Here is a 14,626-nt window from a genome sequence, read left to right on the forward strand (position 1 = left end):
CCACCCAGGCACCCCCAGGGTCTAAATGTTTCTTATAGCATACTTTCAGGGCTTCAATTCTATAGTATTCAGCCAACTCCTTATGTCCACTTTCAAAGACCCTGGCACCTCTAATTCCTTAGCCATTCTGGAGTTCTGCAATGCAAGTTGCTTTGGGTAAGAAGTTTTGCTTCAGTTTTCATTGCTGTGCTACACCAATGTGTTTGTACATCACCAAATACAAGTGCATGTGGCTGCATGTAATAGAACCCCACCCAATGGCTCAACCAAACAACATTCTAATTTTCTTACCAAAATAAGGCATCCGTGCTATTACAGCAGGCCCACGATGTTAGCGCTGTCCCGAGTTCCTTCCGCCTTTCCGCTTTACCACGCTTCTCAGGTGACTCCCATCCTCAGTGTGCTTTCATGGTCACAAGATAGCCCCTTCACCCCAGCTTCACGTCCACCTTCCAAGTCAAGAGGAAGAGAGGAGAGAAAGAAGCAAACAAAGAAAGAAAGAAACAGAGAGAGAGAGGAGAAAGAGAGAGGGAAAGGGAGAGAGAGAGAAAAGGAAGAAAAAAAGGGAAAAGGAAGAAAGGGAACGAGAGAAAGAAAGAAAAAGAAAGAAAGAAAGAGAAAAGAAAAGAAACGAGAGAAGAGAAGAGAAGAAAAAAGAAAAGAAAAGAAAGAAGGGGGAGGAGGAGGGGAAGGAAGGAAGGAAGGGAGGAAGAGAGGAAGGGAGGAAGGAAGGAGGGAGGGAGGGAGGAAGGGAGGGAAGAAGGAAGAAGGAGTGGCCCCAGTGTCAGGAACAGGATTTTCCCATGGTCTCCAGCAGACTTCAGTTACAGGGCTCACGGGGACATCCTTAGGTACAAGGAGTGTGGGGAAACAAGTTAATTGGGAACACTACTGCCCCCGCTGAAATCGAGATTCTGTCAGCAAGGATGAAGGGAAAAGGATTTGGGGAGGCCACTGGCCGGTAGTCCCGACTCTAGGAATTTTCACGGATGACCCTTGCCCATTGCCCCGTCTCCCTTCCTTTTGCTCTGGTGAGTTGACTTTTCTGACTTCTCCAGCACCGGTGTGTTAGAGGATTTCTTTCAAAGGATCAGGAATCAATGTATATGTTCAATCTATCCTGTTTAACCTGAAGTCCCAGATCAAGGGCCATAGAGCTCATTTGTTTCCTTATAAGCGGGGGGACTTCACATTTTGAGTGGAGGGGAACAAGCAATCCCACTCAGTCGCTTTGGGGTTCGTTCTTCATCTCTGTTCAAGGAACAGAGCCTCCTGCCAGCGTCGAGAGTGAGGTCTTCTCCCAGCTCTGCCACTACTGAGCGACTTCCAGCACGTCACATGCCCTCGCCGGTCCTGACTTTCCTCTTCATCTTTAAATTTTTTTTTTAATGTTTATTTATTTTTGAGAGACAGAGACAGAATGCGAGTGGCTTAGGGGTGGAGAGAGAGGGAGACACAGAATCCGAAGCAGAAGCAGAAGCAGGCTCCAGGCTGAGCTGTCAGCACAGAGCCCAACGTGGGGATTGAACCCACAGACTATGAGATCATGACCTGAGCCGAAGTCAGACGCTCAACCGACTGAGCCACCCAGGCGCCCCTCGGCTTCATGTTTAAAATGAAGGGACTGGGAGAGGAAAGCATTTCCCGAGGGACAGTCCAGCAAAAAGAAACAAACGAACAAAAACAAAAAACAAAACCCAAAACAAAACAAAAAAAAAAAACGGTATTTCAGGAAAAGATGAACGGTCAGCAAAGAAGACGGTGAAAAGATGCCCGGTCGCTCATCGTTAGAGAAAACGCAGGTGAAAACGCTTCGGAAAACAGCTTGGCGGTTGACCCAAGAAATACAAACTAATGTTTGCACCCAAACTTGTATACCGGTGTTTATGGCAGCTCGACTCCTAATCGCCCCAAACTGGACACAACCCACAACATCCATCTGCTGGTCACGGAATAAACAGGTTAGGGTGATGCCAAAGACCGACGCTATTCGGCGGGAGAAAGGAACAAGCCGCAGATACGCACGCCAACACGGAGAGAGCTTAACGCATAGGCTGAAGGACGCCAGGCGCAAAAGGCTACATGCCCATGACCCTGTTGAGATGTCTTTCTGGAAAAGGCACAACGGCAGAGACCGGGAAGCAGTCGGTGGTGGCCGGGGGCTGGGGCGGGAGGAGGAGACTGACAGCAACGGGGGCTGGCGCGCTTTGGGGGTCACAGCTATGTTCTGTGTCTCGAATTCGAGACATGCGTCAGTCGAAACTCATAGAAAGGGGCGATTAGGAGTCGAGCTGCCATAAACACCAGTATGCAAGTTTGGGTGCAAACATTAGTTTGTATTTCTTGGGTCAACCGCCAAGCTGTCTTCCTGTACATGAATTTGTCTCGATAAACCAGACTTTTAAAAATAGCCCAAGTCAGATATCCCTGGGAAGTTCAGGTCCCGGGCCCCTGCTCATGGGGTCCCTGAGCGAGTGAGCACAGCCAAGGCCCCGAGAAGTCCTGCAGACCATTTAGCCAAGCGGATTCGTTCTCCAAACCATTTTGCAAGTGACAGGCTTTGACAGACCTCAAGTGGGTGATGTGGAGCCCCTCAGTGAGATAGTCTGTGACCTTGGGGGAGTTTGGGCCCACCAGGAAGTGGTCATCCCCCTGGGCATTTAGGTTTGTTTGAAGAGGCCGTGTCCTCTCCGCTCTCAGGCACTGCCTCCGGTCCCCTCCAGCCCTGCAGGCGAGGAAGCAAGGCAGGCCACTGGTGGGTCCGCGCCCACTGGGAGAGGGCTGGTCCCACAGGGGAGGGATGCTGAGCCCCGGGCCTGGGGACAGGGCCGGCCCCTCCCCACGGGTCTGCTGCCTGCCAGGAGGCCGTGACCACCATCGAATCACCCACTCGTGGGCTGAGCACCGGGTATCCGCTTCTCGAGACCCCTTGACAGAGCTGTGGCCTCATCTCCGAGTGTAGGGACATGTGGCAAAGCCAGGACTCCAGCGTGCGTCCTTTGGCCCCCCACCCCCGGCCACGAGGCCCCCTCGGGGGGGTCAGAGCCCGGCCCCGAACCGGCCGGAACCATCTTTCCCCAGGTTGGGGCCATGTGCCCTGAGGGATCAGAGCGGGGCAGGGCCCAAACCACTGTGTCCTCTTCCCATTTCAACAGCCTTCTGGGTGTTTCCCAAGCGCATTTAGGGAGATGACTCAGTCCACAGAAGGGAACACTCACAGGGAACTCAAGCTGCAAAGGAAGGTGCCAGATGCGGTGTGGGTGCTCTTTCCTCACTGCAGGGTTTCCAGGGGGAGGTCCTGCCCCCCCCAGCCCCCGCCCTCTGGGGAGCCTGCCCCCCACCCCGGGGGGGCCTCCTGCCAGCCAGGCCAAAGGCTAAAAATAGTCCCACCCTGCAGCCGGAATCATTACCGCCCTGCGTTCCACAGCAGGCATCAGCGCGTTGACAAGGGAAGCCACTGTGTCGTCCGCTGTCCCCCACGCGGCCTCTTGTGGGCAGAGGGGAACCTTTCAAACCGGAGGGTGGGCGCTGGACTCACGCCGCGCCTCCAAAAGCAAGGTCGGGCCAGACTCTGGTTGCAACCACGTCCTGGGAGCGGAGCTAACACGATGCTGTGTTTTTCGAGCGCCTAGCATTTCCGTGTCGTCTCGGAGCAAAGCGGATCCTCGACAATAGAGATCAAACAAATTTGATGTACAAAGCGGTTCTTTACCTGGCAAGGCAAGTTCTTAGCGAGCAAAACACTGTTTTGTTTTTTAAGTCTATTTATTTATTTTGAGAAGGGGGAGGGGCAGAGAGAGAGGGGGAGACAGGATCCCAAGCAGGCTCCGAGCTGTCAGCGCAGAGCCCGATGCGGGCCTCGAGCCCACGAGCCCCATGAGATCATGACCTGAGCCGACACCAAGAGTCGGATGCTTAACTGACTGAGCCCCCCAGGTGGCCCACAGGCAAACCTTTGGAGTCCTGAAGACACACTCGAGTTTCTCAGAATGTTGACGGACACAGAACTATGTGATGAACTAGAACAGATGACCGGGTGTAACGTGACCCTCGTTCAAGGCCATGTTTAGGAGAGTCTCATCTCCCCTGCACTCAGTGGATTCGCTCCCTGTGCTGGCGGGCTGGCAACAGTAGACATTTATTCTCTCGAAGTTCTGGAAATTACAACTTCAAAATCAGCATCGTGTTCTCTCTGAAGCCTTAGGTGGGGCCCCTGCCTCGGCTTTGCCAGCTCCCGGCGGCCCCAGCCATCCTTGGTGCTCGGGGCTGATAGACATGTGACTCCAATGGCGGGGCGTCTCCACCCGCTATCCTCACGCGTGCGCCTCTGTGCATGTGTGTCCCTGTCCGGCTCCCCGTCTACGAGGATGCCAGTCACGTTCTTTCAGTAGTGTCGTCACAACCCCACTTTCATTCGCTCGCCTCTGTGAACGCCCTGTCTTTATTTTTTTATTTATTTTTGAGACAGAGAGAGACAGAGCATGAACAGGGGAGGGGCAGAGAGAGAGGGAGACACAGAACAAGAAGCAGGCTCCAGGCTCTGAGCCATCAGCCCAGAGCCCGACGCGGGGCTCGAACCCACGAACCGTGAGATCGTGACCTGAGCCGAAGTCGGACGCTTAACCGACTGAGCCACCCAGGCACCCCTGTGAACGCCCTGTCTTTAAACAGAGTCACGTTCGGACATGGGAGAGTCAGGATCTCAACATACCCTTCGGGACACATACTTCAAGCCACCGCATGGCCCGTTTGCTAATAGAGGAGAGGAGGGCAGGGAAGGAAGCGGGGAGAAAGGGGGAGCTGGCGGCAGGGAGGGAGCTCCCTGGTTCGTTTTTGTGCTTTCGTGCCAATAAAACACGCCGGGCAGACGGAACACGGCCTGTGACCACGAACAGGGCACAAAGTCACGCCTGCCAGAGCCGAGGCCGTAAGAATGTTCAACGAAGGAGAGTTCACACCTTCGTGTGATTTGTCTCGAGAGCGATTCGGGTCGAAACTCGATCCAGCCGTGTCTCCGTGTGGGTCATGTTCTAGGTGGGGCGGCAGGTCACTGACCCGGGAATGCGATCTCCGCCGATGGGCCTCCCCGGGCACGGCACACCCCTCGGTCGGCGACCTTCTCAGGGGGTCAAGGTTAAAGGCGGGGAGTTCCTGACTCTAACCTCGGGGCACGCGCTGTGGAAACAGCTGTTTCGGTCCACGAAGCCGCCTGCCAGGTCCCGGCTTTCTGAGTTGTCGTCCTGTCTGAGGTCTCGAAGCCAGGACCCCAGAAATTGGTACCTGGAGAAAACGTGTGCGAACGAGGCCAGGTGGGCCGGCCGTCCCTCCGGCGCTCGGATAATTCAGACCTCGCGGCTCCGCTTTGAGCGCCTTCTGTTCCAGAACGGCCTTGAACCGGCCAAGGTCCCGGCCACTGGACACTGAGCCACGTCAGACATGGTGACACCTGCCAGCTCGAAGCTGGGCTCCGCGGGGCCACTGCGGATCCAGCCACACGGAGACCGTTGCCGCCGGCCGATTTGTCTCTGGTCTTTCTTCTGTTTTCAGCTCCCTCCTCGCGGCCATCGCGGGGCCCTGTCCTTGCAGGGGCCTCAAGGGCACCGGGTTCCCTCCCGTGAGGACCCTGCAGGCCGGCCGGAAGCAGCTGCACATGCCTGCTTGTCCCAAGCAGAGCCTGGGCCCACGTGCGGGCGTTGAGGGACCCCAGGGACGCCAAGCAAGGGGAGGGGCTGGGAAAAAGGAGGAGGACACAGGGGTGGGTACCGAGGGCGGGATCCCCGGGGCGTCTGCGGGGAAGAGGGCCCCTCAGGGGGTCAGGGGAGGGTGGGCAGGGAGCCGCCTCGCTCATCCCTCCCTCTCTCCCAGAGTCGAGACGGCGAATTCCCGCATTTCCAGGTAGCACCTGAAAGCCAGGTGGGCCCCGTGGTGGGGGCCCCGAGCCCCCCTGCACCCCGACTTTGTTCTGAGCCCATATCCCGGCAGCCTGCACAGTGTGGGTATTTGCACACCGTACCCAATGTGGCTAAACTACCAGCACCCCGCCCCGCGGCTCTCACTGGGGCGGAGGACTGTCCCGGGTCCTCCCTCTCCACCACCTGCGTTCCCCCCCCCCCCCGTGCCTTGGCGTCCCTCCCCATCCTGCCCGTCACTACCCAGGAACGCAGCTCGTCACCTCGGTCTGTCAGCTCCGGCCTCTTGCCCGCCCCCTCCCCACAGGCGCCCCTGCAGCCCCCGCTGCTCACCAGTGTCCCCGGGGGCTCGGCAAAGCTGAAGACACCCCTCCCTGAGGCCGCAGAGGACCCCAGGCCCGTGTCCCCGAGCCATCTGCCGGCCCCCAGCCTTCCAGGACTGGAGCCTCCTGCCCAGCTGTACCGAACGAGCGCCCACGCGGCCCGTGGTAACGTAAAATACCCACTCGCTATGTACCTGCCGTGTGCCCGAGACCCCTCACACCGTACTTCACTATCGTCCCAGAAGGCCTGCAAGGTAGGCATTTGTCAGCCCCGTTGTCAGAGGAAGGCACGGGGCTCAGAGGGGCCGGCGTCTCACCAAACCCCACGGAGCCCGTGCGAGGCAGGGCGGTTCCGCACACGGGGCCGTCCTTCTCTTCCTCGCAGCCCGACGGAGCCTGGACGTGGAGCCACGTGACCTGCAGACAGCCTGCCGGGACCCACGGAGGGCACGCCCCGCGTGGGTGCGTGCGTGGGTGTGCCCTACGTGTGCACACACGTGCAAGCGTGCACGCGTGCTTAGCGGGCTGAGGAAGAACCACACATTCTTCACGGGGGCGCCTGGGTGGCTCAGTCGGTTGAGCGTCCGACGTGATATCTGCTCAGGTCAGGATCTCCAAGTCCGTGAGATCAAGCCCCACATTGGGCTCTGCCCTGAGTGTGGAGCCTGCTTGGGATCCTCTCTCTCTCTCCTCTCTCTCTCTCTGCCCCTCCCCCAGCTCGCTTTCACAATAAATGAAGAAATGAACTTAAAAAAACAAAAGACGGAAGAACCACCTCATGATTGTGCTTTGGTTGACATTCAAACCTACACGGGCACAAAAGTCTTACAAACGCGCCGTCACCCCAACCCGGCCCTCAGGGGAGAGCTGGCTGGGCTGTATGAAGTCGCGTGTGTATAGAAGCATGTGTGGGTGTGTTCACGACCCCAAGCTCAAGCCCTGGTCTTTAAATAAGGATGTTCACAAGTGTGACCCAAACGTGCCTTTGACAGCCTCCTGACATCCCCCGGGGCATCCAATGCGTCTAGATGCCCATGTGTGGACCCCCAGCCCCCACTCCTGGCCCCAGAGCCTGGTGAACTGGGAACGCTATCTTACTTAAGGTGGAACTCGACCTCAAAACCACGAAAATGCCTTCCAGGAGAGGGTCCTGAAGCTTCTCTGGGGCCCTCTGCCCGACAGTTTTGGTGGGAAGTCCCAGTTTCTAAGCACACAATTTAAGAATGGCCAAGTACCTTCTAGAACATCACACTCCGGAACGCTGCACAACTGCTGAAGGTTACATGAGCAGAGAACACAGAAGGGGCGTCGTGTGGGGACCGGGGTGTCCGCTGAGCAGGTGCACGCTGCGTCTGCCCTCGGGGCCACGTTCCCTTCGAATCCCAGGGGCCGAGCCGGGAACACACGACTCGTCTCTCCGGCTCCTGGCCTCACTGGACCCAGACAAGGGGGGGCACCGGCGGGAGCTGGAGGGCAAGCCGGGCTCCAGCCGTCACGAACGGGGCTCCTGTTCTAGATTGGGGGGTGGGGTGGAGGGAGAGCGGACGGGAACCTTGGCCCCTGGTCCCTGGCAGCATCCATCCCTCAGTCTCTCGAGCCAGAGGCAGGGGGACAGCGCTGGGGATGCTGATCTCTAGGCTACGCTCCCCCCACCCAGGGTTGCCAGATTTGTGGGGTGGAAAGGATGCCCTGTGAAGCTTGAACAAGCATCGAGGGGGACGTTCACATACGAAGGTGAATGTGACTTACCTAGGACCACGTATAACTGGAGGTTCTAAATGTTATCTGGTATCGCACTGCTCCTTTGCCATCAGGTGGCCAGTTCCCCACATTAAACACGTTTCAAGTATGCAGAGACGCTTTGGATTTCCTAGTGGGAACCCTGGCCGGAAACACGTGAAATGTTCATAGCGCTTACCCCCCCCCCCCCCGTCAGTGCCCTTGCAAGTTCATTTTCATGTTCTTATTTACCCTTTTCTGTAGTTTCTAACCTTTTCCCACCAACGTCTATCTCATAGGAGATATTTCGTGATGTCTCCCTCGTCTTTGGCACTGGAGTCTCGAAGGGCAGCTTCCGTGGGCTTGGGCGCAGGGTGGCGGGGGGGAGTGGACTTTGGCAGCTATGGGTCCCAGGGCCACGTGAATAATTAACCCTCATGTGGGGCCTCGGGGGCCTGATGAGGACCTGGCCCACAGAGATCAGAGATCGGGCTACACTGGCAGGGGCTTCTGGGTCCTGCTCTGACCTCTGGGCTCCTGGGCTCGAGCAGCGCCTGGGGCTGGGACCGGTCTGGGGTGGGGAGGGAGACACCACAGCCCCAGGGAGGGAGAGAGCCCAGCCCCCCCCCCCCCCCCGCCCTGGCTCTGTCCTCGCACACCTTTCCAAGGCCACCTCCTAGGGTGCCGTGTCCCTTCCCAGCCCCAGAGGCTTCCCGCAGTCACAGGGCAGTCAGGGTCGCCGTGGACAGATGCAAACCTTGCATCTGACCACTTCCACCGCCAGAAGCCCTCTGGCCACTCCGGCGTCCCCTCCGGGACCTTCCCCAGGGAGGGCGCCGGCCCCAGCTTCCCAAGGCCCTGCACCCCTCCCGCCTGGGGCTGAGGAGCAGGCCTCCTGCGGGGAACCGGTGACAAATCGGTGATGCTTCTGACTTCCCAGCAGGTCACAAACTGAATAGACTCTAGAGAAAAAAACTGGACACAAATACACTAAACTGTTAACTGTCCTCATCTCTGGGTTCTGGGTGTGGAGGGGGCTTTTCGTGCCTTGTTTATACTTTTCTATATTTTCTCATTGTTTTTTCAGCCGATGTCAATTTTTTTCCCTGCCCCCTCCCCTCTCTGCCCACGGTGACCATCCCCGTCCGAGCAGACAGATCATTCTGTCTCCTATGCTGAGCCGGTTCCTGGGCTGGGGGCAGGTGCCGGGCTGTAGCTGGTGCCTGAGAGATGGGGGGGGAGTAGTGGGAGGGTTAGGGGTACCATGTGATGGGGGCGATGAAGGTAAGGGGGAAGAGGAGGGGGAGGAGGAGGAAGTAAGGAAGGGAGGGGGTGGGGAGAGGATACGTGTGTGAGAGAGAGAGAATATGTGGGTGTGTGCACACGTGAGTGTGAGCCTGTATGTGCCCATGCATGTGAGTCGGTGCCTGCTGTGGGGGAGGGAGACACAGGCTGTTTGCAGCAGAGACTGGAAGCTTCAGGAAGCCCCCGACCCTGTTCCTGTGTCTTTAAAGTGCTTGAATGTTCAGCAGAGGCTACGTGACCAGCTGGCCAGCGGAAGGTGAAGTTGCAGAGGGCTTCTGGACAAGCCCCTTTGCCACCAGCTCCTCGTTCCTGCACTGGATGCTGTCCTGGGAGAATGCGATGCCTGGAGCCCCTGCAGCCATCTTGCCACTGTGAGGAAAGCCAAGAAAATCTCACCAACTCCGTGCTCTCCTTCCACACTGAGACGATTGAAACGATTGCTTTGGCCTCTGAGAGGAATTCTCCTATTTGCAGCCAACGGCAGCCTCGCCACCACCCTGACCGGGGCCAGCCTGCTGACAGGCAAAGCTAGGAGGCCTGCTCTCTGAACTTGGTCATTCTGGGCAGAATCTGGCTCTGAGCCCTGGCCTGACACCTTCACGCCACGGTGGGAGAAATGACAACTTTGCTCCTGGAGACTTCCTCACCTCCCCCTTCCCTACGAGCCGCAGCCTGCTGTTTGGGTGATGCTTCCTGGTTGCCAGGGGGACCGGGACACCTGCAGTGGAGGCTGACCTTCCGGTGGGGTGCAAGGTTCAGCCCTGAGCGGGGGAGGGGAAGCAGAAGCCCCGACTTCTCTTCAGGGACCCGATTGTTAATCATTCACATTCGGCACTCATTTGTCCCTCAAGGCCACCTTCCTGGTCCTCCCAAGTCCTTTTTCTCCGGCTTCTGAGTGCACCCCAGCAGGGGGGCCTGGGCCGGCTCAGCACCCCAGGACGTGCAAGGTGGGGCTCCAGGCCCGCGCCCCGTCTCACCCCCACCCTGTGCGACAGGACCAAGGCAGCGGGGCTGGCGGCACAGGGGTTGTTTCGGGCGCCTTCCACCTGCCTGCCAACCTCCAGGCAACGCAGCGGGCGGGCGACGCCGTCCCCTCCTACCACCGAGGTCCCTGCTGCCCCCGCCCGGCAGGACGAGGAAGGCTCTTCACGCGAATGGTCCTCGAAATTTAGGTTGCGTTGCCTTTGCGGATTTGGCTTGCTTTCCGAATGATACAAGAGCGGTCCCTGAGAGTAACTTAAATCAGCATCGAGGGTTTGCAGGAGTAGCTTTCGCTTCGCTCTGTCTTGACGTGACCCGAGAGCAGGCATTCGCTACGGCAGCCGTAACAAGGCGGCACGGGCTGCAGGCTCGTGCAACACACGTCTGTTCTCTCCCGGCCCCGCAGGCTCAGAGTGCAAGGTCAAGGTGTCCTAGGATTGCTTCTTCCACTGCGCGTAATCTTCGCAAAGTTCAGCCGTGTGGCACGCGTCGATGCTCAACTCCTTTTCCTGGCCGAGTAACACTCCGTTGTGTGGACAGACCACACGGCGTCTATCCAGTTCCTAGGTGCCGGACATTCAGGAGGTTTCCCTTCTTGCCTGTGACGAATACGGCTGCTGTGGGCGTGCACGCAGGGCTTGTGTGGGCCTCGCGGGTCATCTCTCTCGGGGGTGGGTCCACTACGACTAAGACACTCAGCACCTTCTCCTGTGCTTAGTGGCCACCTTCATAGCTTCTCCGGAGAAAGCAGCAATGAGTTGGAAAATAATCAGGCAGCCCCGGAGGCAGCGGGGTGTGGGCGAAGCAGCCGGGGCTCCGGAGGCTGGATCCCTGGGTTTTAACGGGTCCTCTGAGCCGGCTGGAAAGTCTGGAGCCAGACACATCCCTCTCTGAGGTTCCTGGCAAGCAAACCAGAACCACACGAAACTCCCGGAATGCTGGCAGGTGAGAGGCAGCGCAGGTCTAGAATCGGGTGCTAAGTAGGTGCTTGCCGAGTAGGTGTGATTCTTGGGAGGCCCGGCAGGCTGTGGGGAGAGCGAGTGACTCTTGATCTCGGGGCTGTGAGCTCGAGCCCCACGTCGGGCTTGGAGCTTACTTAAGAATGAATAAATACCGATCAAAATTAAATGAAATAAATGGGTCGTTCTTTAGCATCACGAGGCGAACGAGGCCTGGAACACGTTTGTGTCGGACTTTTCAGCAACTGCTCGGCTTGCTCCCAAAGGACGCCGAGATCGGAGACCTTCGGCACAGACCGGCACCCAGGACAGCACCCTCTGGTCACGCCGCCCGGCGCGGGGGCTCTGCCCGGCCCCGTGGGGTGCGGTTGGGTGTTAGCCGGCTAGGCTGTTGTCTGCAGGCTCTGGAGGAGAATCTCCTTCCGAGCTCACCCACACCCTGGGGGTGCAGGCCTGAGGTCCCCGCGTCCCTGCTGGCAGTGCTGAGGGCCGCTCTCAGCCCCCGGCGGCCACCCACACCCCGTGACCCCTAGTGTCCCCATCCTCAGTGCCGGCAGTGGGGACTTGCCCCTCGTGTTGATCCTTCTCACACTTCCTTTCCACCATTTTTTATACAAAATTTTTTTTTAATGTTTATTTTTGAGAGAGAGAGAGAGAGAGAGAGAGAGAAAGACAGAGCCTTAGCGGGGGAGGGGCAGAGAGAGGGAGACACAGAACAAGAAGCAGGCTCCAGGCTCCCAGCTGTCAGCACAGAGCCCGACGTGGGGCTCGAACCCATGAACCGTGAGATCATGACCTGGGCTGAAATCAAGAGTCAGACAGTCGACTGAGCCACCCAGGGACCCAAATTATTTTTTTTTAAGTTTTTATTTATTTATTTTGAGAGAGAGAGAGAGAGAGAGAGAGATTGAGCAGAGGAGGAGCAGAGAGAGAAAGGGAGAGAAAATCCCAGGCAGGTTCCATAATATCAGCTGGGAGCCCGACTCCAGGCTCGAACTCACGAACTGTGAGATCATGTACTCGAGCCGAAACCAAGAGGGGGAGGCCCAGCCGACTGAGCCGCCCAGGCCCTCCCCTTCCTCACTTCAAACCTCTGACTTCGCTTCTTCCGACCTCTAGACCGGGACCCCGAGGGCTCACGTGATCGTGTCAGGCGTGCCTGACTCAACGCCTCACTTTAGGGTCCACTGATCTGGGACCTTAATTACACGCGCAAAGCCCCCGCAGTGGCACTGAGGCTAGTTTGTTGTTGCAACAGCCGGAGAAGGTGTGTGTGCGCCCGCAGCCGGGAGCCGTGCGGCCATCTCCGAGTCCCCCCAGCACCAGGCACGTACAGGGGTGGAGAGTCCCGCCTGCACTCCACGTCCAGTGTAGATGGGACACCACGCGGGACGGAAAGTTGATCCCAGATAAATCCGGTTTGTGCTTAGAGTGCTGGAGGGTCAGGGTTCCACACACACACACCATCCTTCCCTCCCACTTCTCAATGAATGTGAAAGTTCATTATCCAAACGCTTCCTCAAAGCAAAGTGCATCAAAGTCCTTTGCTCTAGCACCTGCCCCGGGTCACCACACGCTCCTTTCCGTCCCTGCCCCCCGCCCCAAGCCCCCGCCGTGTAACAATCTGTCCGCCTGGCACATGCCAGAAAGAGAAAGACTTGCCTCCCACTGGGAGGGGCCCCCATCTGGGGGATTCTTTGGTGCTTTGGGGGACAGATGTCTGGGGAGACGCCCTCGCTGCTCCCTTCAGTGCGGACCCGCGGGAAAGTGCCATCAGGTGACCAGGCACATCCTCCCAGAGGGTCCAAGGCGTGGGGAGGGGAGGCTTCCTGGAGAAAGTGGCCCTGCCCCTTGGGGAGGAAGGGGGGCAGGGCTGCGGGCCGGATGCACCAGGCGGAGGGGACGGATGTACGATGTACCAGCCAGTCTGCCGGACCCCCAGGGGCTGGGATGGAGGGTCTGGGACGGTGACCAGCGGTGGGGCCGGAGACGGGCTGGAGGGGGAGGACGTTGTGGGCCAAAGAGGCCGATGAAGGGCCTGCGGGGGCTTCAGGCCTCGGGGTGAGAGTCCGGTTCCCTCAGGGTCTCTGGGCAAGACGGAGGAACACGGGAGCCCTCGCGCCTCTTGGAGGGACCGCCAGGCTGCGTCCTGAGTTAACCTCACGAGCTGATTCGTGCTAACAGGAAGGAGGAGGCCCCAGTTCCCACAGCGCAGGAAGGAGATGCCCTCGACCAGTGGCCGACGGGAGCTGAGTGCTCCCTGTGGGCCCGTGTTGTCCTTCACTGTCCGCACCCAGAATCCGTGGAATCCCGCCGCCCCCCGTCATGCGGTCCGCCCCCTCCTGACCCCCTCCCGGCCTCTCTCAGCCCATCGGCCACGTGGCCGGGCGCGGCCCCGGTGTCCCTGTCCCAGCGCTCACAGCGGGGCGCCAGCCTTAGCGCCCTGGGGCCGTGTCTCCTTGGACCCCATCACCCTGACGGCGCCCCCAAAGGCCTCCCCTCTGGAGACCAAAGACAGAAACAAGCGACTAAGGGACCCAACATTTCGAAGAGAATCCTGATCTCCTCGTTCTCTGTCCACTTGTGCCAATAGCAATGAATGTATTCTTTGTAACACAGGTAACGTGACCTCTTCGCCAATAGAGTCATGGTATGTGTGGATTGCGGCTAAGCCTGCCGAATAAACCCACTTGGGAGAAATCCAAATTGTGCAGCGTTTGGAAACAAAGTTTTCTACTTTCCAAATTACCAAGCTTTACTAGGAAGACATTCCATAAATAAGGTTGCCAAATAAAATACAAGGCACCAAGTTAAATGTGAATTTCAGATAAAAAACTTTTTAGCATATGCATTCATACCTAATAAAGTATAAGTATAGATTAGAAATATTCATAAGTTACTTGTAAATTTTTAGAAGTCCCATGCAATGCTTAAAACCATGAATAATTTTCATGATACAAATTTCGAATAAAATGTTAGTAAAAATGAGAATTTTAAGGGTTTTTTAAAAATGTTTATTTATTTTGAAAGAGAGAGAGAGAGAGAGAGAGAGCAGGGGAAAGGGGCAGAGAGAGGGAAAGAGAGTCCCGAGCAGACTCCACACTGTCAGTGCAGAGCCTGACGTGGGGCTCGATTCCCAAAACCGTGAAATCACGACCTGAGCTGAAATCAAGAGTCAGATGCTTACCCAACCGAGCTGCCCAGGCACCCTGAGAATTTTAAGTTTTAATACAAATTCATAAGCTGTATTATTGATAACTTTTGAATACTGTCTTATGCAATGTTTGGAACATACTTACACTAAAAAAATGATTCATTGTTTCTCTGAAATTCAAATGTAACCGGGCACCTTGTTCTTTCTTATCCTGTGTTTTTATTTGCTAAGCCTGCAAGCAGCCTTAACAAGCCAGTGACGCTTAGGGATGGACCT

General features: G+C 57.3%; 1 long non-coding RNA gene across 2 annotated transcripts; it reads right to left on the reverse strand.

Annotated features, from left to right (window-relative positions):
* Nucleotides 1-3,679: 3,679 nt before the first annotated feature.
* Nucleotides 3,680-8,319, reverse strand: LOC131512884 (uncharacterized). 2 transcript variants are annotated; one of them, XR_009262358.1, is made up of 3 exons: nucleotides 8,224-8,319; nucleotides 7,982-8,114; nucleotides 3,680-7,744 (listed from the first exon to the last, which is right to left on the reverse strand). It is a non-coding gene; the product is annotated as an uncharacterized LOC131512884 (long non-coding RNA). The 2 variants fall into 2 exon arrangements; XR_009262359.1 differs by having other exon boundaries at nucleotides 8,204-8,309.
* Between the last annotated feature and the right edge of the window lie 6,307 nt (nucleotides 8,320-14,626).

The sequence above is a fragment of the Neofelis nebulosa genome, chromosome 5 (assembly GCF_028018385.1).
Source record: "Neofelis nebulosa isolate mNeoNeb1 chromosome 5, mNeoNeb1.pri, whole genome shotgun sequence".
Lineage (NCBI taxonomy): Eukaryota > Metazoa > Chordata > Mammalia > Carnivora > Felidae > Neofelis > Neofelis nebulosa.